Source organism: Carassius auratus, unplaced genomic scaffold (assembly GCF_003368295.1).
Source record: "Carassius auratus strain Wakin unplaced genomic scaffold, ASM336829v1 scaf_tig00217591, whole genome shotgun sequence".
NCBI lineage: Eukaryota > Metazoa > Chordata > Actinopteri > Cypriniformes > Cyprinidae > Carassius > Carassius auratus.
Genome location: NW_020529135.1, coordinates 49,940 through 76,008, shown reverse-complemented (window position 1 = coordinate 76,008; position 26,069 = coordinate 49,940). Strand labels below are relative to the sequence as shown.

At 42.1% G+C, this 26,069-nt stretch overlaps 1 pseudogene; it reads left to right on the top strand.

The window, feature by feature from the left end:
• The first annotated feature begins 24,037 nt into the window (after window positions 1-24,037).
• On the top strand, window positions 24,038-25,948 carry LOC113101277 (uncharacterized; annotated as a pseudogene).
• The last annotated feature ends 121 nt before the right edge of the window (window positions 25,949-26,069 follow it).

Genomic DNA, 26,069 nt, shown 5'->3' with positions numbered 1-26,069 from the left:
GGCAGGAATTTCTTTGAAAGCCGCTGGGAGCCTGTTTGAGTTGGCAGGGTGAAGCTGTAATACATTTATGCTTTCTGGCCTTCAGCGCTTTTTTGTCTATGGAGCTCGTCAAGGTACTGGAATGTGGTGTAAGCGGTGACAAGGTTGGAGTCTCCTGGTTGATTCAGCAAGTGTAGTGGAAGGGTCATCTGCCGCCCAGTCATGAGTTCAAAAGGGGACACCCGTGTTGATTCCTGTGGGGTGGCTCTGATGGCCATCAACACAAGGGGTAGTTTCACATCCCAATCTTTCTGGTTAGCAGACACATACTTTTTCAGCATGGCAACACCGCTCGGTTCGATCTCTCTACCTGGCCGGATGTGATTGGATGGTGGCTGATGTGTAGTTTAGCTTGTACCCCTAGGCATTTCCAGATCTGTTGCATGATCTCGGCCATGAAGTGGGTACCTCTGTCTGAGTTGACTCTCAGTGGCAATCCAAACCGGGAGAAGATATGGTTCATCAGGAGGTATGCCGTGGTTTGAACAGTGTCATTGGGTGCTGGCAGACACTCTACCCACTTGGTAAACTGGCAAACCACCGTGAGAAAGTACTCGTTGCCTCTTGTTGATATGGGCAGGGGCCCGTACCCAGTCAATTTGGAGGTCTGACCATGGAAATGTGATTCCTCTGTGTTGCAGTGGGGCTCTGTGGTTTGGGTTTGCTGGTGTGAACTGGCAGCACACAAGACATTCTCTGATGTACTCTGCCACATCTTGCTGCATGCCGGGCCAAAATGCCACCTGTCTCAGTGTGTCATACGTGGCTCTGGCACCGTGGTGTCCAGCACATGGTGTGTCGTGGGCGTACATTAGCATTACCCCCTTTTGGCATCGTGGCGCCACGAGCCCTGGCGATGTGCTGTAATCAGGTGCAAACCACAGAATGTCGTCCTGTACACGTAGCATGTGTCTGGTGTTATATAGGTGTCGGAGGCATGAGTCATCATTGAGCTCAGCCTCAGTGATAGGGTGGTTGGAGGGGTCAGAGAGGTGGTTAAGAATTGTCTTTATGAAAGTGTCAGAGGCTTGCATATCCACAATGTTGTTGTTGGAAATCTGCGGAGTTAGCGATAGCGACTGTGAGGCGGCCACTGCCACAGCTGAAGGTCGTTTGCTGTGGGTTAACACTGCAACATCGGGGCTGGGTGTGGGTTCTGGGGGTGAACACACCTCCCCGTGTAGTGCGCCTGTTTTGGCGAGGGCGTCGGTTTGATTATTTAAGTCTTTGTCCAGCTCTGGTAGCTTCGAGTGTCCTTTTACCTTCTTCCAGTACACAGTCCTATTGTGCATTTCGGTGATGTTATCACATTCCTGGAACAGGAATGCAGCTGACACCTAATTTGAAGTGTTGTGGTCGGTGTGTTGTGGTCGTTGTCCCACAGCACTCCTGCACCTGCCTTAAGGATGCCGTCGTGGTTGTAGGAGCATCCATCGATGTAGGCTGTGAGCATGCCTTGACACGCATTCTCCATGTAGCCATTAACCATGTGGCTATGCGTGAATTGGTGACCACGCCATCTCGGATTCGCTGGCTGTTGAGGAACATTACTGGCTGGTGGCAAGTCTCTATGATAACTTTCTGTGCCCCAATGTAATTGGAGAATCGCTGAATGGCCCATACAGTGCAGAGCAGAGCTTTTTCACAGTCTGAGAACTTACACTCTGGTGGAAGCAGTGTCTTGCTGGCATAGGGAACTACTTTCTTGTCTTGGTCATGCCGTTGGTACAGGCCAGCACTGAGACATTGGTTGGAAAACCCAGCTTCCATGTAGAATTCCTTTTGTGGATCGGGGTAAGCAAGACACAGAGCTGTGCATAAATGTCTTTTTAGTTCTTTCATGGCATGTTCTTGAGCCTTTGACCAGATGAAAGGGCAGTCTTTTTTTAGCATAGCAATTAGAGGTCTGGCAATGTCTGAGTAGTTTTCGATGAACTGTCGAGAGTAATTGCATAGCCCTAGACAAACTCCGCAGCTCAGAGACGTTGGTGGGAGGCTTGATGTTTTGAATGGCATGAATGCGGTTTGACTGAGGTTCAATGCCTTGGGATTCGATGAGCAGGCCCACGTAGTTAACCTTAGTACGGCACCACTGTCCTTTGTGGAAGGTGTTGTGTTAATTTTATCTGACTAAAGAAATATGCAGATGTTCTCTCCAAACATCCAAATTTCAAACCAGCAAAGGCAATTTAAACCATTGTTCTTACCTTTGATGTCTTCTTTGTGGCAATGGAGAGTTCTGCACTTCTTCCCACCAGAACCAGATCAGCTCAGTTGAGTCTTTGCCTCTGCAGAGCTTGGGAATACAGAATCAGGAACAAACTAAAATAATAACTTTACTCGTAATAAATTACTCAGAAACTTGTTTAAAGGTTTTTACGCATCACCATTGTACATGGCTTCGCTTTATTTTAAACACTAACTCATGAGCAAAATATTAACAAGTAAAAACAAAAGTAAAAGCGTAAGTCTTCACCCCGAGATGCGGCAGGGGATGTGTCCAGACCATAACATTATATAGTCCCAAAAACAATACATCATTTCTTCTGGATGCCTCCTTTTGGTAAAACACATTAACACATCCGCTTGCACGCACACACTTACAGTCAGGTTGATATGGATACAGGAAGTTAACATTTCCTTTTTTGGCAACCCCTCTTCTGCTCACATACATTAAGTAATTGCTGCTCTATCTTCTTTCCATTAAAGCAAATTAATCTTTTCTTTAAGCTGTTACAAAATCGTAAGGCGTAGGCTAAGTAAGTAACTATTGATAAACTGCACAGCATCCTCCTCCCTGTGTTAATCAGATTAAACACATTACAATACAATTTTTTAGAAAGAAAGTCCATCCTGCAATCCAGATTGCAAGATGCATTTCCTTGCACACTCATTGTTATCTTAGCAAAAAGCAAGCATATGTGACAGTCTCAACTGGCTTACATGACAGTTTCAACTGTTGAGCAAATGTTAACATCATACATTTCTTATTACTGCCCTTTAGAGTTGATGTCTAACAAATCATATATCTCATTGTTACCTTTTAAGGGTTTTCTGGTCTTGCAACAGAGGTTTGGAATCTCAAGGCCTCGATACCATTTGCCAGAGACTGTAACTCCAAATCATCATTAACCAACTCAATACAATTAATGATTTCTCTCATAATTTTTATTATCTTCTTATTCATGCCTTCTTGTCTTCGCACCAGTTGAATCATTCTTCTTATCTTAGAAACGATTTTCTGCTGGTCCGTCGGTTGATCTCCTCTTCTGTTTCTCTCGACGCTTGTCTTTCTTCTTTTGTCGTTTAACTTTCTTGTTCCAGTCTTTCTGGAGGCCTTCAACAAGTAAATCATCAAAATCAATCTTTAATTTACCTGATTCATTATCACAGTTACCCAGTGAGACACGATTGGGAATATTGTGACTAGGTGACCCCATCTCAAAATTGGGAATCTCCAAAACAAAGGCGATCTTGGCTCCGGCGGTGGATAATTGGAACAAAACATAGTCTATTTATTTCAGGTGGTCAGCCACCGTTGTGCTCTTCATGAGAACATCATCTACATAGATCAGATTACCTCTCATTCTAGCATCTGGGCAGGCTTTGTTCAGAAAGATGTTGAATTTAGCTGGTAAGTTGGCGTAGCCGAACGGACACCTGTTGAAGGTGAACTGTCAGTTGCCAAATGTGAATGCCAACTTGTGTTGGTCTTCCGGGTGCACCGGAATGGTCCAAAATCCAGAGGCCACATCAAGTGTAGAGAAGATTGTGGCTCCTCTGATTCAGGGTAGTTCTTGTTCTAGCTGGGTCATGGGCCATCGTGACAGTGGCACCTGTTGATTCAGTTTCCTGTAGTCAATGGTTGGTCGCCATTTGCCATTAGGTTTGAGGACGGGCCAGATGGGGGCTGAGTAGGTGCTGTTGCATGGACGGATGACCCCCTTTTCCAGCATAGATTCGATGATCTCCTGCACTGGTTTGTGTGAGGCGATGGGAATCTTGTACTTTTTGACAAAAGTGGGAGGAGCATCAGGGTGCGTAGGGATGCGCACCATGTGGAGGTAGGTGAGACCACAGTCTAGAGAGTCTTTGGCAAAGGATTATTTGAACTTATACAAAACTTGTCTGAGTCCTTGACATTTCGTATCGCTCTGAAGTGCTTTAGCGTCTTGTAGAATTTGCTGCACTTGAGATTCAAAACCTGGGTAAGGCACTTCCATCGGTGTGTCATCAGTCGGTTTGGTATTGAGAGGTGTAGTAGGTTCATTACCCTCACCGACATTCTGGTGGGAGACTGCGTATATTGTGAGGTGTTGGTACTCGGTCAGCTCCGTTCTGCAGACCTGGTCTTTGGACACCGACATGACAGATGTGATGGCAATGAGTTTGAAGGGTGCAGTGAACAATGTATTGTCTGTACTCCCTTCGGGTATCAGTGCAGGTGGAATGGGCCCAATGACAGGTAGTACAAGTTCAAAGTCATGAAAGTCATGGCTTACTAGCCATCCCAGCCGGTAGGCCTTTGGGATGTTGATGTCAGTTGCCGTGCAGTTGTTGAACAGGATGTAGACTACACGAGATGACACTTCAGTGAGGGGTGTGGCTTCCAGTGTGAGTGCGAGTTCCACACATTCAGGTGAGGGTTGGAAGAAACCCAGCATGTGGTTTAAGGTTTTACCCCATCGCATGTTGAGCCGAATAGCGACCCCTTTGGTGTAAAATGGTAAATGGACTGCATTTATATAGCGCTTTCAACAGACCACATGGCCATCCAAAGCGCTTTACAATTTGCCTCACATTCACCCATTCACACACACATTCACACACCGACGGCGGTGTCTGCCATACAAGGCGCCATCCAGCTCGTCGGGAGCAGCTGGGGTTAGGTGTCTTGCTCAAGGACACCTCGACACTTGGTCAGGTGGAGCCGGGGATCGAACCACCAACCTTCCGGTTTGTAGACAACCTACATGAACCACTGAGCCACTGCCGCCCATAAGCTGGTACCACCGTTTCCTGTTCGTTGACTAAGGTGCAGACTTCTGGGATGGTCTGCCCTGACATGAGGTTGTCATGGTTGATGGAAACGTGTGGCTGCAAAGTCAATGGGGCCCATACAACTTCATTAAAAATGTCCACATGAGCCTTGAGGTGAATCAAGAGGTCTGCTCCAATGTAAACATCGTGGGGCAGGTACAGAAGGACCAGGAAATAATGAGTCAGGCACCTGTAATTCCATTTCATGTGCAAAGCGCAGATTCCTCTGGCAGACACCATTGAGGATGGGTTTGAGTTCAAAGGGAAACGGGTGCGCTTGCTGGTATAAGGGAGGTCAGGTGTCTTCTCAATGATTGCATTGTATAGTGAGAGACTAATGGCTGAGTTGTCTGCCCATATGGCCAGAATCCTGTCCGTTGTTGTTATATCATGCAGCTTCAGTTCGGGGCAGTAGGTATCAGAGTCTTTGGTGGCCTTGAAGGTACAGAGGATCGAACTTGAGCCTGGGTTCGTTGTTGAGACTGGGTACCCATGGCTGGCTGCTGGGGTTCCCGTGACCTCTGTGACCTTACAGTCTGGCTCTGTGGGAGTTCCTGTGACCTGACAGTCTGGCTCCATGGGAATTCTCGTGACCTCTGTGACCTGACTGTCTGGCACCGGCGACCTGTGTGGCTGGAGGGAAAGAGGTTCTCGCACTTGAGCCCAGACTTTCAGCTGTTAAAACGATCTAGCAGGTCTTTCCCCATGAGAAATGAATAATTGTTCATTGGTGAGACATAAATAGGATGTACTAGACTCATAGGACCAATCGTCAGGTGGGTGGGAGCTACATTTCTGAGCTGGATGTCATTTTGGCTGTATGACTGCACATTCTGCTTGCAAGTGTGAAAATTAAGAGTTCGATTCTGTCTCTGAGCTTCAAATTTGAGCTTATCAAATAGTTGAGCTGAAATCAACGTGAGGTCTGAGCCCGTGTCCACAAGGGCTTCAAGTCTCATTTCCTTTTCTAAAATGATGGTTAGGTAGAGTTTCCGAGCTACTCCCTTCTCGATCAGGTTCCCCAGGAGTTTTGGTGTTGGGCTTGTGTGTTGATCGATAAGCAGTTAGGGTATGTTTTGTGTGTTTCATTGTGGTTAAAGATGACCAAAACAGCACTTTCTGGCAGCTCAGTGTGTGGGATGATGCTTTCTTGGTCAGGAGGTGCAGACGTCAGCTGGACTGAGTGGGTGTTGCTATTGTTTGATGATGCAACAGCTAGCGACTGCGCTGCCCTTTGCTGGCTTGGAACGGTCTTGACTCTCGGTTGCTGGGTCTATAACTGGGGTGTTGTTGGGCGCCCTCTAGTGTCAACTCTGAATAGGACTCAGAGACAGGGCAAATAGTTGGATGTTTTACAGTCTTTTCTGACACAGTCTTTTGTTTGGTGTAACCCTTATGTGCTAAACACGTAACTGTTGCATTGACATGCTACGCGGGCACGCTAACACTCCCAAATGGTGGCTGACAGTAGGATGGAGGTTTCGCAGAAACAAAGTTCAGAAGTTAATTTCTTCCTCCATGCCTGGTTCATTTCTTGCTCCGAAGTAGGCACGTCGACGTCGTTTATAGAAATTTGGTGGGGTTTCAAGTCGACCTTGCTTGAGGTCCATTGCGGTTACTAGCCCTGGTCTGATTCTGGATCAGAGAATTCACGCACCAAAGTTTTTCGCAGTTGCTGGTAGTCTGTTTTGACAGTCTCTGGTTGACGGTCTAAGAAACTGCGTACCTCACGAATGGACGTAATTCTGAGAAGGTACAGTTTGTCCCAAGTGGTTACGTTGGTGATAGTTTGTAAGTGAAAGTCTATGTCTTGTAAGTAAGTGTAAATGTCGTGGCCTCCTGCAGGATCTGGGTTGAACGTAGGGATGTTTCTAGCCAGCTTGTCCAGTTCTTTGGGAGTTATGTGTCCGCGGCTGGTGACCCGGACTTTCTGGAAGGGTTTTCCCTCCCCCACTGCTGACAGGGGCTCGTGGAGGGTGGCTGGTGACATTTTGAAAAGCAGGCTTTCACACCCTTTTTCAGCTCGAAGTTCTTGGCTGAAAGGCTGGGGTTCACTGGCCAGGGGAAACTCTGTGGAGTGTGTTTCCTCTTTCTGTTCACTTTGCAGGCTATAAGAATGTTTCATTTCTCTGTCAAGTTCATCTTTGAGAAAGTCTTTACGCTGCGTAAGGTCATGGATTTCAGCTCGGGCAATTTTCAGGTGATTTTCATAGGCCTTAACTTTAGCATCTCTTTCTTTCAGTTCGATTTCAGCCTTTTCAAGGAGGGCTTCACCTTGTCAGAGCTTTGCCTCGAGTCCCCCTCGGGCTTCTCTCACCAAATGTTCTCTTTGGTCTGTGTCCAGACGAAAATTCTCCAGGGGATTTTGAAGTCTTTCCACTTCTTTATGTAGCTCTGGATCTGTAGCGTTCTCTTTCTCGTGCTGGTCTTGGGTCTCGAGAAGTAGCTTATCTAGACGACTCTGGGTGTGGGCCTGATGCTTTAGGGCTTCCTCCGCTTGAAGTCTTAGAGCCGCGGCTTCCTGCTCCAAGTTGCTCTTTTCGCTGATGCGTGCCTGGGCGATGAGGAGGTGAGCTAGGGTCCCTGTGATCCTGACGAGTTCTTTGTGGGTGTAACTCTGCGTCGGATCGTTTGCCATCAGCTGGTCCATCTCAGTGTCCAGTTGTCTCTGGCTCAAGTGCTGCAGGTCACTGGTGTCCTTGGGCAGGAAGGAGGTCGTCATTGTCTCCAGCCATGTCGCTAGCTGATCCCAAGGGACTGCGGGACTGGATGAACACGACATCCTGGCTCACTGTGGACGAGAGAAGCACAGCACACACACAAAGAGGCCAATGCAAGTTTGTTATTTGGCTAACGAGCTATCGTACGGGCTATGCTGTCTATAAGAATTTTGGCTAACTGATGCAGACAGTTAAACAGTGAGGTGGGTCCAATTAGGGTCGGCCCAAAATAGAGACTTGACAGGGGTAGGCTCGTGGGTCACCTGGTGACACCGGCTGCCCGGTTGTCGCTCTACTACTTAGCTCTCTTTGGGGTCTCTCGGGGAACTGTAAGAAACAAAATCACAACAGCATGCAAAAAGGTGAAGATAGGAAAGAGCACAGTGAAAACAAAACAACAAATTAATTGGTCTGCAATTAAATGGAATGAATAAGAACGGTGGAAGTGTTAGGTAGAGAATAAAGGGGCTAAGCCTGCTACTTTTCGCAAGAGTTTCTGCTAGGGCCTACGGCACGTGCGGCTATGGGAGTAAGAGACCTAGGAACAGGGTGTGGCTTACAGAGGAAATGGACCAAACACTTAACATGAATATCTGGGGGAATATCTAATATTCTGTGCCTTATAATAAGTGGATAGGTTTTTATCACATTTGGTTCACCTGGTGGAATCTAGCGGCACGGTCAGCCTCCCTGGCACTCCCAAACACTCAACCGCAGTGTCCCTGGCCCTCTGTTACTCTGGCGCTGCGCCCTCTCAAACAGCTTGTGACTTTTAACACACCCAGGCAACACCAAGATGTCAACCGCCAGACAGCACTACAAAATTGGGCTGTTCCACAGAACCCTCTCTTAAAAAGAGAGTGGCCCCGATTTAGGCCAAGGTTTAGGTACTGGTCCCAGAGATTGCGTCGTGTGTCGGCTGGACCGATTGACCACCGTTGGAGTCCCACATTGCTGATGTCTCCACTGCGTGTTGCAACGGACAGAGATAAGAGGAACTGAGTTTCACTCACAGCCAGTGTTGGTAACTTGGTCGGGCCCCTTGCTCACTGGAAACCTGAGATGACTGTCCAATCACCAAGGGAGTTCTACAATCAAATACACAAAGGATGAACAAAGGAAATTTAAAGTGAAATAAGGTTGGTTTGTTAAATCATCAACTGAGTAAATATATATGTAGAAATGAGAGGTAACAGCTTTACCTAATAATGATAAAAAAAAGAATTATGATAATGATGGTAATTATCAAAATAACCTAAGCCAAAAGAGAGAAGAAAGAGAAACAAACCAAAATGAATATATATATATATATATATATATATATATATATATATATATATATATATATATATATATATATATACATATATATATATATATATACATATATATATATATATATATATAATTAAAATAAAAATAATAATAATAAAAAATTAAAAAAATAAAAAGATAAATAACAAAAGACAGGAATGAAACACGGGAGAAGAAGTAGCTGGTTTTCACCACAAGGGGGCATATTCACTCTCTGGGCTAAACGTGGTGAGCAGAAAACTTAATTAAAATTAAAAATTAAAAACTGGTTTAAATCAAAATTTAAAATAAGCAGGTGAGAAGAATTAAAAGGAAAATCTGAATAATACACTATAATAACCAATGATAACAGTAAGGTGTCATTAATAATTATGAAATTAATCAGAAAGGGTAAAAGCAGACATATGCAATTCAAAACACAACTGAAAATTGAGATCAGGTTTTGTCCATCTGTTGACTCCCATAAACATGTAACAAAATAGCACTTATGATTATAATGTTTTAGAATTAAAATTGGATAACTACGCCAATTTTAGACCAGGAGTTTTTATCGTTTAATTTTGAATATCACTGTGGTTCACCACAAATTCAATAATGATATTTAATAAGCAAGGCCTTTTTAACTGAATCAGAAGAACATCGCTCAGGTTCAGATTTACATATTGCAATTAATAAAAGATTTCTTAATCTTTTAATTATTCATATTAAAATGTTCTCACTGCAGAGAGATCTTGATCTTTCTTAACAGGAGACTTTTAACATTATACTGCAGTTTACTTTTATTAAAATAACAGTGACTATAGGTATTTTTAGAAACTGATAATGTGCTGAACATGTGCTGATAATGGCTTTGTGCCAAATGAGTTCGCTCGAAGTGCGACTTAACTCACAATTCAAAAATGCGCACACATAATATTAACATCCAAAAACAAAAAAAAATACGCATGAAAATTAAAATTAATATTGCTCACAAAAACAAAGTTTGAACGCTGCCCAAATTAAACTCCACCATAAAATATGTAGCAACAATCACTTTCTGGGGAATAATTAACTCAAATGAAGTGAATATTCATGAGTCTATGAATTTAACGTGCTTATTGCTTGCAAATATTAAATTACCCAAAGAGGGAATATTTAATCATTTAAAGGTTACCTTTACTATAATTAATTTAAGTTAATCTAGACAATCTGTTCGTCTTGCAAACTGGAAGCTAGACTTCCTGAATCAAAATTCAATAAAAATACCCTTCTTACAAACTCCAAAAAATATTAATCTTCTGTTCAGGAAAAAACAATATTTTCTGTGTCTGTACTACTAAGATTACTGAAATTAATACATATAAAACAAAGCTCATAGCTTAGATCACACGATTCAGGGACTTCGATCTCAATGAGCAATAAAACAATTCAATTCCAGCAAATTATGGTATTTAATAAAAACAGACTAAAGAGTACATAACTACAATTCACACGGAGTAAATATGAGTATATATCAAAACGAAAATACAACTTAAACAAGGTAAACGAACAAGAATGGTAATGAGATTGAGAGGGAGATAAATGAGAGAGAGAGAGAGAGAGGGAGAGAAAGTGAAAGTGAAGACCAATCTCAGCGAAGACAATTTCAAACAGTTAACTTTGCAAGAGACCCCAAGTCATTGAATAATTTCACAAACATGGAGTAGCCTAGACAACCTTAAACAGCAATTTTAGTTGCGATGTAAGTACTTGCTTTGATCTGGCTTTTGTCTGTAGCTGAGTTCAAATTCTCCGTCGGGGCAGGCTTCAGCGTTGTTCTTTCCAGAGCAGATGATGCGTGAGCTCGATGGTTAACGCGAATGTAAACTTTGCCAAAAGATGATTAGACTTAAAGCTATTTCATGCATACTGAGATTTTTAAACTGTTAAAGAGTTGGATTCCCATGCTAAACAAGGACAAAGTTTCAAAAATGAAGTTGTATGTTTGAAGGAGTATTTCTGTTCCAAAAATACTCCTTCCAGTTTGTCACAAGTTTCGGAAAGTTTTTTTGAGTATGGCTCTGTGTGACGTTAGATGGAGCGGAATTTCCTTATATGGGTCCTAAGGGCACTTCTGCCGGAAAAGCGCGCGCTCCCGTATAGCAGAGCTCTGAGAGTAAAACAGACATTCACTGATCAGAGCGAGAGCGTCCCGAAATGTCACAAAAGGATTGTGTTTTTGGTTGCCAGGGCAAGACAACCCTGCACAGATTACCAAAAGAGAAACAGCATTAAGGGACCAGTGGATGGAGTTTATTTTTACAGAGCATCAACAGAGTTGTGCAAGTGTTTGTGTTTGTTCCCCTGCATTTCGAAGATGCTTGTTTTACAAACAAGGTCCAGTTTGACGCCGGATTTGCACATCGTGTATTTCTTAAGGATAATGCAGTCCCAACGAAAAAGGGTCACGATCGTGTGTTGGAACCGCATGCGGTGAGTAAAACTGCTTCAAATATCTCTGTGTTGTTAACTTAGCTATCGGCGCGTAAGCACATCAAGTAAACAACATGCGATGTTGTCATCAAACTGCACTTTCCACATTGTTACGACCCTTTAGTTGTCTAAGATAGGAAGTAACATTGAGAATATTGCTTGGGAGTGAGCAGTAGAAAAGATCAGGTCAAACACAATTGCAGTTCACGTGATTTATTATTACTGAAAGCCGAAGCCATTAAAATGGCGTGTGTACTATTTACAGTGTTAAATAAAGAGAAGAAAAAGATAAACAACAAGACCCAATGGGGATCAACGAACAAAGGTGGCGCCAAATTAAAGAAAGGAATAAAACAAAACAGTCCGTAAACTAAATTCCCAAACCCTCTAAACTAACTAACCAAAACAAAATGCGAAAATGAAACCCGAAATCTTCAGCGCGTCCGGCGCCCAGACTAAACTATGCTAACTGATAAACAAAAAAACAAAAGTGGCACTCACCGCTTACCTAATGTTTCTAACATTCGTAGCTACGGGCGATATGTAGGTCGCACGACATGCTTCCCTGTTCCTTGTCCCCAAAAGGATAAAGTGAACAGTAACTCATAACAGCCCTTGCCTTAGGGTTATCATCAAGAACGAAAATGCTAGAATCACGAATACAAATCATATACAAAGGCGAAACAAAAGTTCTCAACAAACTCAAAACTCCAAAACCACACACACTGAGCTCCTGATCAGAGTGAACTGGGAGGCTTTTAAATCAGCAGGGCAGCAGTTGATTGGCTGTCAGTTGATTAATGTCACTGATTAAGATTGGCAGTCGCCTCTTCCAATCAGCGGAGACCTGGCAGAAATGATAGGTGGAGAACAGAAATAGACACAAGAAAAAAAACAAACGCAGCACGTAACACTCCCACCCTTAAAAACAAACTACATGAAATTACATATATTTGTCTCATGGTAGAATATTACAATTACCCTCTAGAAAGAGCATCTGCGAACACGTTCTCCACACCTTTCTTATGTTTAATCACTAAATTGTAGTTTTGTGCAATTAAAGACCAACGCATTAAGCGTTGATTTTGATTGTACATGCGTGATAGAAAAACCTACGGATTATGATCTGTGAACACAGTAACGGGATAGTAACTAGAGCCAACATAAACATCAAAATTTTGAAGTGCCATCAGCAATGCTAATGCCTCCTTCTCAATTGTTGAATAGTTAAGTTGATGCTTATTAAACTTACGTGAAAAATAGCAAACGGGATGATCAACTCCATTTTCATCCTCCTGCAAGAGTACAGCTCCAGCGCCAACCGCACTAGCATCCACCTCTAGCTTGAACTCAGAAGACAGGTCAGGTGCCCTCAAAACAGGAGCGCTACACAAAAGAGCTTTAATCGAGACAAATGCATACTGGCATTCGTCAGACCACCGAAACTGACAAGATGGGCTAAGTAGAGATGTCAGAGGTTGTGCAATGACAGAAAAGTTCTTACAAAAACTGCGGTAGTAACCAGCCATACCTAAAAACCTACGAAGTTCTCGTCGAGTAGTTGGAATGGGGAACTCTGATATGGCAGTTACTTTCGCGTCTATCGGACGCACTTGACCTTGACCAACCTCCTTACCGAGATATGTGATAGTCGCTTGAGCAAATTCACATTTGGCCAAATTCAGGGTCAGTGATGCTTTAGCAAGGCGCTCGAATACGGTGTTTAACAGTGACACATGTTCTGACCAGTCTGTAGAGTACACAACTAGATCATCTAAATACGCATTGCAATTCGGAATACCTGAAAGAACGATGCTAATGAGCCGCTGAAAAGTAGCAGGAGCATTGCGCATACCAAAAGCCATAACAGAATATTGTGCGAAATTGTCGGGAGTCACAAATGCTGATATGTCAGATGCACGAGAAGTAAGGGGCACTTGCCAGTAACCCTTTAAAAGATCTAACTTGCTGACATAACGAGCAGTACCAAGATTGTCAACGCAATCTTCCATGCGCGGCAATGGGAAGCAATCTGCAATTGTAACTGCATTAACCTTTCGGTAGTCAGTACAAAACCGAACTGTGCCGTCACTTTTTGGAACTAATAAACATGGTGAACTCCAAGGACTATAACTGTATTTCGCAAAACCATACTTAAGCAAATAGTCAACCTCATCTCTCATGACAGCTCTCTTGGTTGCATTCACCCGGTACGCATGTTGTTTTAATGGGGTGGCATCCCCCACATTAATATCATGCTCCAAAACGGTGGTACGGGAAGGAACATCATTAAACAGATTCGGGAAGTTGTTAATCAAATGCATAATGTCATCTCGTTGTTCATCGGATAAGTGACTTAAGTGAGCTGGTAATTCACTCAATACCTCAGAATTCTTTAGTCTAGCGCATTGTTGATGGGTATGACGAAACACTACACCATCATCCTCAACATCAGCACAGGGAGTAGACACTCCACTACAGACGGTAGCTAAAGTATCTGGAACAGAGGTTGAAACAGCTGGAACTTCTACATGAGGTGACTCTCTCTTGTGATATGCCTTCAACATATTCACATGGCACACACGAGACTTTCTCTTTCTGTCAGGCGTACAAACGACATAGTCAGTGTCACTCAACTTCCTCAGAACGTTGTAGGGACCTGAGAATCGTGCAGATAGAGAAGAGCCTACAACAGGGAGTAAAACCAACACTTGATCTCCTTCTTGAAAATAGCGCTGTACGGATTTTCGATCAAAGTGATGCTTCATATGTTCTTGTGCGCTAGCTAATGATTCTCTCGCCACAGCACATGCTTTATGTAAGCGCTCACGAAATTTACTAACATAATCCAACACGTTCGTCTTAGAACTCAATTCAGTGGACAGAATTTTCTCCTTGAGCATCTTGAGAGGACCTCGGACAGCATGTCCGAATACAAGCTCGGCTGGACTAAATCCAAGACTTTCCTGCACAGCCTCTCTAGCAGCAAATAGAACTAATGGTACCCCTTCGTCCCAATCTTTACTCGTATCCAAACAATACTTTTTAAGCATTGCCTTCAAGGTTTGATGGAAACGTTCAAGAGCACCTTGACTCTCTGGATGGTAGGCACTCGCAACCCTGTGAGAAATATTCAAAGTAGTCATGACTTGTGAAAAAAGCTTTGATAGAAAATTACTGCCTTGATCGCTTTGCACAATCTTTGGCAAGCCAAAGGTGGAGAAAAATTTCACAAGTGCTTTAATAACCACTGGTGCTGTAATCTTTCTCAATGGAATCGCTTCAGGGAAACGCGTAGCACTACACATAATCGTCAAGAGAAACTGATTACCATTTTTCGTTCGAGGTAAAGGTCCTACGCAATCAATAATAACATGCTCAAACGGTTCTCCTACCACTGGAATAGGAATAAGTGGCGCAGGTGGAATTACTTGATTCGGCTTTCCAGAGATCTGACAAGTGTGACAAGTACGACAGAAATGAACGACATCAGTTTTCAGCCGCGGCCAAAAGAAATGCCTCAAAATGCGATTATACGTTTTCGTAATCCCAAGATGTCCAGACAAGTCGTGATCATGAGCTAGTGATAAAACATGTTGTCGGTAATTCGACGGAACGACAACCTGATACACCACGCTCCATTCAGAATCATCCTTAATATTAGGACACCAATTACGCATTAATAAGTCCTTGTCAACAAAATATGCAGATTTTCTTTTCTGTGCTTCCTCCAGGGAAACAACTGCAGAGAAACATTTTTGTAAAGTCGAATCAGCTTTTTGTGCAGAAATTATTTTCTCACGTGTCACAGGTAGTTTTAGACAGTGCAAACTGACAGGAGAGGATTCGTCAATAGCTTTACCTTCGATTGATGGTAAAACGTTGGTGGTAAATATAGGTGCAATAAAAGAGTTTGACAAATCAAACACTTCTTTTTTAGCTTGAGCTCTGGTAACAGCACAAACCGGAAAGATTTCTGGGTATCTTTCAGTTAACTCATCGGCCTGATCAATCACAGGGTTATCAAAAACCTCCAAAACAGGAAAAACCTTTCCTCCAGCCAGATCATTGCCGAGAATAAAATCTACCCCTTTCACAGGCAAACATTCGCGAACACCTACTTTAACCAATCCTGTACATAAATCAGACTGCAAATGCACCTGATGTAACGGAACTTTAACGCAACCCATCTCGATTCCCTGTACCAACACATTACTGCCACAAAAGGTTTGCTCAGAAAATGGCAGTACACCTGCAACTACAAAAGACTGGGTAGTGCCAGTGTCACGGAGTATCTTAATTTTGATCTGTTCTGCAGACTTACCCATAATAGAAATTAACCCTTCTGTCACGAACGGTTCATAGCTAGCATCTAGCTTATACTCACACTCAACATTATCACCGTTAACAGCTTTCACGAAACCAACGCTTTTTGTCACAGAACTCTGTTGCTTTCGTTTCAACACATGACAATCGGCAATTAAATGACCAAACTTATGACAATAAAAACATTCTCTGTCTTCCTTTGGTTTCGGAAAAGTTGTTTTAGATCGTGACTGATTAACCAAAGGGACAGATGCAGTTTTATCAGAACGGACGGTGGTAAAAACATTCTTGTGTGTCAGCGCAAATTCATCAGCACAGACAGACGCTTGAGATAAAGAACTCACTTTTTGTTCGTTTAAATAAACAACAACACGTTCAGGAACACAGTTTTTAAATTCCTCCACAAGAAGTAACTCTCGCAAGGTTTTAAAATCTGTTACCTTACTCGAAGCACACCATTTATCAAACAAAACGCCTTTTTCTCTGGCGAACTCAACAAACGATTGGCTAGGGGTTTTTTTATGACCCCTAAACCGTTGTCTGTATGCTTCTGGCACTAACTCATAGGCACGCAAGATTGCAACTTTCATGATATCATAATTCAAGCTATCCTCTAAGGATAGAGTTGCACAGACCTCCTGAGCTTTGCCTGTTAACTTACATTGCAAAAGTAAAGGCCAAACTTCCTTAGACCAATTTAATGCAGACGCAATTCGTTCAAACACGCCAAAGTAAGAATCGACTTCTGCTTCTCGAAATTGTGGTACGAGAGAAATCTGTTTACTTACGTCAAAGGTGGTTACTGCCAATTCAGCCCCTGATGAAGTGCTAGCAGATTGCACTGGTGGAACAACTGGGGTATTTGCACTTTTAGTTGCATTTAATTCCAATTCACGCAGTTTAATCTGCGTTTCAGCCTCAATTTCTAGCCTGCGAATTTCAAGGCGAAAATTCATCTCAGTCCGACGACTCTCTGCTCGTTCGTGTGCTTCCATTTGGACTCGCGCCAAGCGAACCTTCAACTGGGCACCACCTCCAGACCTAACAGAGGTCGGAGAAAATGGTTCAAAGGGCGGCAAAACAGCTTTGGTCTCAGACCCCTCCACCTCAGCAGTTTCACCATGCTCCTCATCACCAGACACATTTGAGTGAACATCAGCACCAAGAGAATCCTCCTCTACTCCAGGCAACACCAAAACACCCAGTTCCACTAATCTTCGCAACACAGCACTTTTCACCTCTCTCTTAAGCTGTTGCTTCGTAACCACAATTTTGAAATGAGCAGCGATGAGCAGTAGATCATCCTTCCTACATTTCTCTAGCTGTTCAAAAGACGGCGCTTTAACAAAACTATCCAGATCGAAATCTGCCATCACGAAGCAATGATAAATATTACCACCTGTTCAATCAGCCACGCCCTACTACAATCAGCTACCAAAAAGACATGGTCTTTCCACTTTCCACTCCAGCAATATTTATTTACGGGAAATTATATTATCTCGGACGAGCCCCCATTAAATGTTACGACCCTTTAGTTGTCTAAGATAGGAAGTAACATTGAGAATATTGCTTGGGAGTGAGCAGTAGAAAAGATCAGGTCAAACACAATTGCAGTTCACGTGATTTATTATTACTGAAAGCCGAAGCCATTAAAATGGCGTGTGTACTATTTACAGTGTTAAATAAAGAGAAGAAAAAGATAAACAACAAGACCCAATGGGGATCAACGACAAAGGTGGCGCCAAATTAAAGAAAGGAATAAAACAAAACAGTCCGTAAACTAAATTCCCAAACCCTCTAAACTAACTAACCAAAACAAAATGCGAAAATGAAACCCGAAATCTTCAGCGCGTCCGGCGCCCAGACTAAACTATGCTAACTGATAAACAAAAAAACAAAAGTGGCACTCACCGCTTACCTAATGTTTCTAACATTCGTAGCTACGGGCGATATGTAGGTCGCACGACATGCTTCCCTGTTCCTTGTCCCCAAAAGGATAAAGTGAACAGTAACTCATAACAGCCCTTGCCTTAGGGTTATCATCAAGAACGAAAATGCTAGAATCACGAATACAAATCATATACAAAGGCGAAACAAAAGTTCTCAACAAACTCAAAACTCCAAAACCACACACACTGAGCTCCTGATCAGAGTGAACTGGGAGGCTTTAAAATCAGCAGGGCAGCAGTTGATTGGCTGTCAGTTGATTAATGTCACTGATTAAGATTGGCAGTCGCCTCTTCCAATCAGCGGAGACCTGGCAGAAATGATAGGTGGAGAACAGAAATAGACACAAGAAAAAAAACAAACGCAGCACGTAACACACATGTACAGCTTAAAAAAATAAAAAATAAAAAGACGACAAAGTGGAACTTAGTCATTTCCCAAAACCGCTAAGCAAATATATACAGTTTCAGTAAATACCACATAGAGTCATTGCTGATGCTGCTCTTGTTAAATTTCAGCCTCTGGATCTGATTCTGGATCATAAATATACGCTGAATCTGACTGTTAGCCATGGTTTGTTTTGGTTGGTTTTGTCCTCACGGTAATGTCACAGCTTCCAAACGCTCTCAACACAAAATCCTACTGGCGCTCGTGATTCTTTAACTCCGCCCACACGTCACGCCTCCAGCCGGTCATGTTTTTCTGGGAAAAATCGGTACAGACTATCTTTCTCTTATGAATATAATAAAACTAAAGACTTTTTGGATTTATGAAGGATGCAGTACTACGCTATAGGTACTAACGAGCATTTCACCCCCCCTTTAAGTTCGTTTGGCTCGTGAAGACAATTGAACGAAGTCAAATATCAGAAGACAATAAAGAAAAACTAAAATGAATCAAGAAAGTAAAGAAAAACAAACGGAGAACTTCTTGAAGTCCGGTTGCGAAACTGGGAACCCCCTATTCTCTCTGGCGGAATGCCAAGAACACAAGTTTCCCTAAGCTTTTACGTAAAAGTAGGTTTACACCTATCTTTCCATATGAGCCAATGAAGTGTAAGAAACTGAGGCGGGAAAAATCTTCTTTGTTTGCTGATCTCCGCCCACTGGTCTAATTTATGGCGATGACAAAATTAAACATTTTTCCTAAGCAAGATTGTTCCTCTGAAAAAATGCATCTTTTTGTAATTTGCTATCAAGATTCGTTACAGTTGTGTCTTTACGATTATACAGACACCAAAATCTATGATTTTGCAAATCAAGTATACAGAGATACAGAGTTGTTCCTAACTACATGCATATAAAGTTTGATTAAACACACAGTAACATTCATATATTCAACTATGCCACATACATATGTAACACATATGCAGGTCATCGATTCATGGGTTAAATTCAGCCTGGCGCCAGCCTGGCTGGACTTAAATTATTTTACGGTACCCATGCGAGCCTCAAAGGAGACCTGAAACCCCCCCCAAATTCCTTAACACACACACAGACAAAGGAAACCTTTCGTAGAAGTTCCTTACTTTCATCATTTTATTAATCATATGTATTTTGAATATGTTTTGTGTGTACCATGGTTAATCCTTGTTATGCGAGGATTATAATTTTTCTAGCGTATAAATTGGAATGGTTTCTCCCCACTTTAACTTTCTCAAAGAGAGACATGTTCTGCAACCCCCACACTCCTTGGCAGCTTGTAAAATTTTACGACCACACAGGACCACAGGACAGGAAATCTAATCCTTACAAAAGAATGGTAAAATGTACTCAAATGTAGTCTTAATGGATATAGTATTGTTTTTGTGGTACATTAGAGGTTTCCCATAAAAATCGGGACTATCTGCAGTGTGTTCATGTGTTAATCAAATCTTTAAATGTGTGTAATTCTGCATTTGAATGTAACTTCATGGTTTGATCATATATATATATTGTTTTTAGTATCTGTGTAATCGTCATGCTTTGACAGACCCATTTATCTAGAGCAAAGTAATGAAAAATGTATTTAATCTGGAATTACGAACTTGCTAGAATATCCCTGATGAAATCGGACAAGCCCTAAATCACTAGGGGGTTGTTTCCACAGAGACAAAGAAACTTTTCCCCCGCTTCAGATCGCGGACGTTCATTGGCTGTTCACGCAAAAAGAGGCGTGAACCATCCCAAGCCATAAGAACCGACCGGACAAGCTCTCTTCTCTTCTTCTCGTTCTTGGTTCTCGGACACGCTGCTCTCCTGTGCTACCCCTCGCGCTCATAACGCCGTCCCCCTCAGCACAGGGACTGAGAGGGGGAAGCCATTATCACGGCTCCTTCGGAAGCTTTCGTTTTCGTTGTTTTGTTTTCTTTTCAACTTTTGTTTATTCAACTATTCGCCTCTCCACACAAGGAAGACAAATTCTGGAACATTGTTTGTTGAACCTTTCAAATACCGTGCGAAGACAGAACAAAGGACCACGTGGCTCCATGCTCCAAGATCCAGTGCAGCTTGCACGCGCGTCAAACGCGCGTAGTTTTCAAAAGGACCAGCGCACAAAGCGTCACAAAAAGACCACGCTCACGCTGTATTACTAGTTGAATTATTAAAAACCCATATATAACATGATTGGCTTGGACTCCACCCCACTCACATTACGAGTCACTGAGAGGTCTGATCTTTAGCTACAAGCTTTAAATTTAGAAACTAAATTTATCATAAGGATAGGATAATGTTTTCATGGCCAGAGAATATTTTTCCTTGAATTATAAGGAGTGATAACTTTATTGAAAATTGATAGGTCAATCTGGTTTGCTGGACAAACAACTGTTTGAATTGCAGTAATTTACAGTAAGAGATATCACAGCAATTGATATGAAGAATGGAATATTGACATATTAATGAGTAAGTTACAGTGCCCTGTAATTAGTTATTGGTATAGACAATTGAGCTATTTTTCATAATCAATAAAATTAAATGTAACTGTGGAATGTGTGATCGCGCCATGAGAGAAAAGGGCAGGAGTTTGTCTTTCCTTTGAAGTTCGATATTGTATCTCTGGATAGTCTCCAAGGCGTTATAATTCTCATCCACGCCAGGATCATGGGTGGTGAGTTATGTTGGAAAATGTTGTAAAACAAAGGTCCTTGTTTTTCTTTAACTCACGTTCTGGTCTTTGAGTGTAGAATGTGTTAAAGAGTCAGGATTCATTAACCCTCTGGAGTCTAAGGGTATTTTCGGGGCCTGGAGAAGTTTTGTCATGCTCTGATATTTGTGCTTTTTTCAGTTTCTTATAAATATCTAAATGGGTAAAGTCTAATAGCACTGTAATCAGCACAAACTGTGCTATAATAATATGTGAAATGCATGCATGTACATGATTGTATTTTTGAGAAAAAAAAATGTTATGCATGGTTAGTGATAAACTAAAAATGTTAAGTCACTTGAATAAGGCAATAAAACACATACATAAAATTGGTTGCCGGAAAAGTTGAGAACTGGAGCTTGTAGCCTAGAATTTTTCTTTCTAAATTATGTGAAAATCGTCTTGTTTACTCATTCACAGAAAACAATATATTGATTTAAATTTTCTAAGACACTTTTTGTTGGTAAAAGTCATATGCGAGTAGGCGTCAACTATCATGAATATCATTGTGATTTACACCTGAGAAGACAAAGGCCTGCATAATGAGCTGCATAATGAGCCTCTCATTCAACTGTGCCACTCTGAGGGAGGACTTACAAGAAAGAATGTGAGAACAAAATAAAAGTATATAATTTTATATTTGTAGTTTATTAAGAATATATTTAATTATCCCACAACATAATTTAATATCCACTTGGGGGAGCAGTTAAACAGTTTATTAGGGACAATCAAAGCTTACTTTCAAACAAATTTTTTGGCATCCTTACTCCAGTCACACAATCCTTCAGAAATCCTTTTAACAATCTTATTTTCTACCAAATAAACCCCATTTATTATCATCATCATTATTATTATTAATGTTGAAAAGAGCTGAGAATATTTTTCAGGTTTTTTTAGGGGGAATAAATCGAAAGAACTGCATTGTTTTTACATTTGTTAGAGTTATCTCTATTTGTCACATTTATATTATTTACATCAAGCTTTTGAATGGTATAGTATTGTATATTGTTATTGAAACTTCATAATGTTTCACTTGATTATACATTTAGTCAGGAATTATAGTTTGGAAAAAGTATTTGGAAAAAGTCTGACTAGTAAAATGTTTACACTTTATGTGAAAACTAGTACAAATAAATAAAAAGAGACTTACTCATGTTTATGATCCCTGTTGAATAAAGTGCTTCATTCTTTTTTCTGAGGAAATCCATTTCTCAAATCCTCAACCACATCATACCTTTTTTGGGGTGAATTATGTCTTATTCCTCTCATCGCGAAGCAAACAGTAAAATAAAATAAAAACTTGAAGAACAGTCTCGCTGCTTTTTCTTCTGTGTGGGCGTATTCAAGCCGCGCGCTTCAGTTTGAATCTGAATAGCGTGTTAAGCGCGGGGGCGTGGTCACATTAGATATAATGAGCGGAGATATGAAAAATAGACATCGCGTTGTTTTCATATGGATTACTTTATCTCAGAATATTTGTTTTCGGCAGCACTTGTTTAGTTTTAAAGTAGACATTTTAGGCTTTCTATAGATATATCTCTCATGTCTCTTCGTTGAGTATTCACGGAGTTACAGTTCATTTTAATGACGTGTTTGTACATGACGATCAGCGGAGACAAAGACTGCAGACAGCGCACTTTGTTTGTTATCTTTAATTTATAAGTGCACAAAGGTTCTTTGTTATTATGTCTGTATCCAAAAAAAACTAGACCCTTTACAGATTCGATTGATGTATTGCTCTTATCTGTACGATTAAAACTGAGAGTGTAATTTAAGTTCTTTTCGGGGTTATCAGGAGAAAATGACTCAAAACGCATATGCGTTAATCGACTCGAAAGGGTTAATATGGAACAGATGGTTGAATACCATCCGCTCATTGGTCTTACATATGTTAGACCCTATACCATCTAAGCTCCTAAAAGATTATGGTTAATGCATGCTGGAGTAGTTGATTGTTTCCACCAGTGCCGAGTAGTCTATGCAAGCACTAAATACAGTATGACAAAAATGTCTCTGTATTTATGTGCGCATGCCCAGTAGAGCCAAACGTATGCCTTCTATCCTTAACTGCGCGCATTTGTCATATCCCGAGCTTTGCGTGTGTCTGTGCACTCACTGTGCCAAGGCATCAGTTATATACGTTTTGACCACAGACATAATGTCAGCAAAAGCAGCATTATAAAGTAAATAAAATGAAAATAAAGTACATAAAAATTATTTGACCTTACAGCTTCAAACTCTGTTCTAGAGGGCCAGTGTCCTTTATAGTTTAGCTCCCAGGGTCGGACTGGGGGTAAAACCAGTACTCATTAGCAAGGCCCCAAAGGAAGAGAGGGCCCTTGAAAAGTATGAATCTGAAATATATTTTATTTTACATGGATATTTTCATGGGTGGGGAGCATGGGGGCCCATCAGGACTGCCTATGCATAGGGCCTTGGATCTTGTGTAACGCTCCTGCTAGCTTTAACACTAATTATACACACTTGAACCAGCTAATCAAGCTCTAACTAGACACTACTAGAATCTTCCAGATAGGTGTGTTAAGGCCAGTTGGAGCTAAACTTTTCAGGACATTGGCACTCCAGGATCTAGTTTGGAGACCCCTGTCCTACAGAGTTGTTACTTTGCACATGCTTTTTGATCATTACAAATAATAATGTAAAATAATTTTCTTAGAGTAGGAGATATGCTGTCTCTCGCATCACATACATTAGCAGTAGTAAAGTATGTGGTCTTGAAGAGGACCTTTTTTTCTCTCATTTGGACTCGGTCTTGACTTGGACTCGAAACTTTTGGACTTGGTCTTGACTAGGTCTCGACTAGTCCTGGACTTGGACTTGACTTGGACTCGACAAAGCTGGACTTGACTACAGCTCTAGTAGAATACAATAGAGGATATAATCACACGTTGTATAAACGGAAACGATGGTGTATAAAATTGTTTTTTAAGTTAAAAATAGTCGATAAAAATAATATAGTGATGGAGCTCAAACGCAGTACAGATGCCAACAACAAACAGGAAGTTTTCTTAGCTGTATCCTCCAAGCTATGTCCAATATTTTATCCCACAGAGACTATGAGTAGCAGTACACATCAACAGAGGCCCACAGTTCTGGCAAATCACTTAACTAACCATCACATACTTAGCTCACACACACTTTCACAGATCTGTGCCAGTCTCTTTTCCAGGTTTCCGTACCGTGTGCCAACATATGTCTCACTGATAATCCCCTCACCCACTGGGAAGACTTAGAGTACTGGTTAAGTGTCGTGACATGCAGCCTTGTGACCAAAGCTGCCGACAACCTAAAACAGTATACGCAAGAACAACGACATCATGACACAGAATCCATACCGCAGCTACAACCACAATGAGATTGCAAAGATCACTGGCTCCCTGAGTCACACGCTGATAGCCTCACTCAAACTGAGTTATGAGCAAGAAGCTCACCTTCAGGAGGAGTTGACTCACGCGATGGAACTGGAAGCACAGGACCAAGAGGAAGGGTCCTATGAGGTGGAGACAGGCGCCAAAGAGGAAATCGAAAGGCTTCAAGAAACATTGACAACCACCTACAGAGAATTAGAACAAGCTAAGGCTGCCCAAGATGATCTGGCCAACAAGTTACAGGATGCAGAGCAGCTACTGTAAAAAGCCAAGGCTGACTTCAGAGACAAGAATAGTGAATAAAGGCCCTTGAAAACCATCTTGAAAGGTCACAAAATCAGATCAGCGGCCTGACTCAACAGCTCAACTATGTAAAAGAAGAATCTGAGTCAATCAGAGAGGAACTCAAGCATGCTTATGAGCTGCACCCTGAGCCAACCAGGACAAGGCGTCCTCTGGTCTCACCCCTGCCCACCCCTCCCCGTGCCCTATCCTGGGATTGCCACATCAAAGAGAAAGTGAAGAATCACCACCAAAGCCCTATTCAGCTGTCATGGAGGAGCGCTACCCTGCTGACAAGAGAAGGGGGCCTCTCCGAACGGACTATGAGTCTGCACATGGCCTGGAACTCAAAGACCTTGACAAACTGGCCAGAAACATCAATAAATTCACCCCAAATGTGGCAGGAAGTCAAGGTGGCCAGGCCTACCCGCAAGATATTGACTTCCACTTGGAAATGAGATCCAACGTGACAGAGAGAGACAGACTCTATTTGCTTCAAACAACATCCAGTCCTGAGGTGCGACGTTTTTTGGATAGGCAGCCTACACACACCAAGTCAGACTTCCACCTTCTCTGAGAAGCCCTAATTAAAGAATTTGCAGACCCAGAGGTAGACCAAGGACTGGTTGCCACCCTAGAAACCAAACAAGGCTGGCATGAGACTCCCCAAGTCTTTTACAACAGACTTAGACGAGCGTACTTTGGTGCACACAATGAACCTGACATGGAGGAGGACTTAAACTTCAAAACCCTCTTCCTGAGAAACCTCCACCCTGGCATCATGGCCTGTCCTCGCACAATGACTACACAACAATTGAGGGCAAACAAAAGATGGGCTCAGAAAAGGGAACCAAACCACCAGCAGTTTGTGATTTCAATACTCAATATCAAGGATTAGCCCTAGAAGGCACCCAGCATCACGAAAGCACCAAGCTGCCACCTAAAGAACAAAGACAATCCTTCTTCAGAAAAGAACGGGACTCTCATGTCAGTGTCAGGCCCAAACAGCCAAACAATCACTGGCACAAGCAACGAGACATGCCTCAAGCGTCTGGACACAACTGGGAGAAATCATGGGACCAGTCATGGCCGCACAAAAACCGCTGGGATAATTCAAGGAACCAGACACATTGGTATGGAAACTCAAGAGGAAAAGGTTCATGGGAGGCCAACTGGACATCTAAAGGAAAGCGACACATGCCTCCAGGAACAACTAGCCCAAGGGGTCGAGTCCACACAAGAACAACAGACTGCACCAGGTATCAGTTCACAAGAAATTATGCAGATGTTCATGAAAGAATTCTTCAAAAGGAATGAAGAGGATGGGAAATGGAAAAGAAAGACAAGTCAGATTCAGCGTGACTAGAGGCAAAGCCAGGGAACAGCGACCACCTGGTACACATCAAACAGAGCAATAGCCACCTCTTTCACACTCACC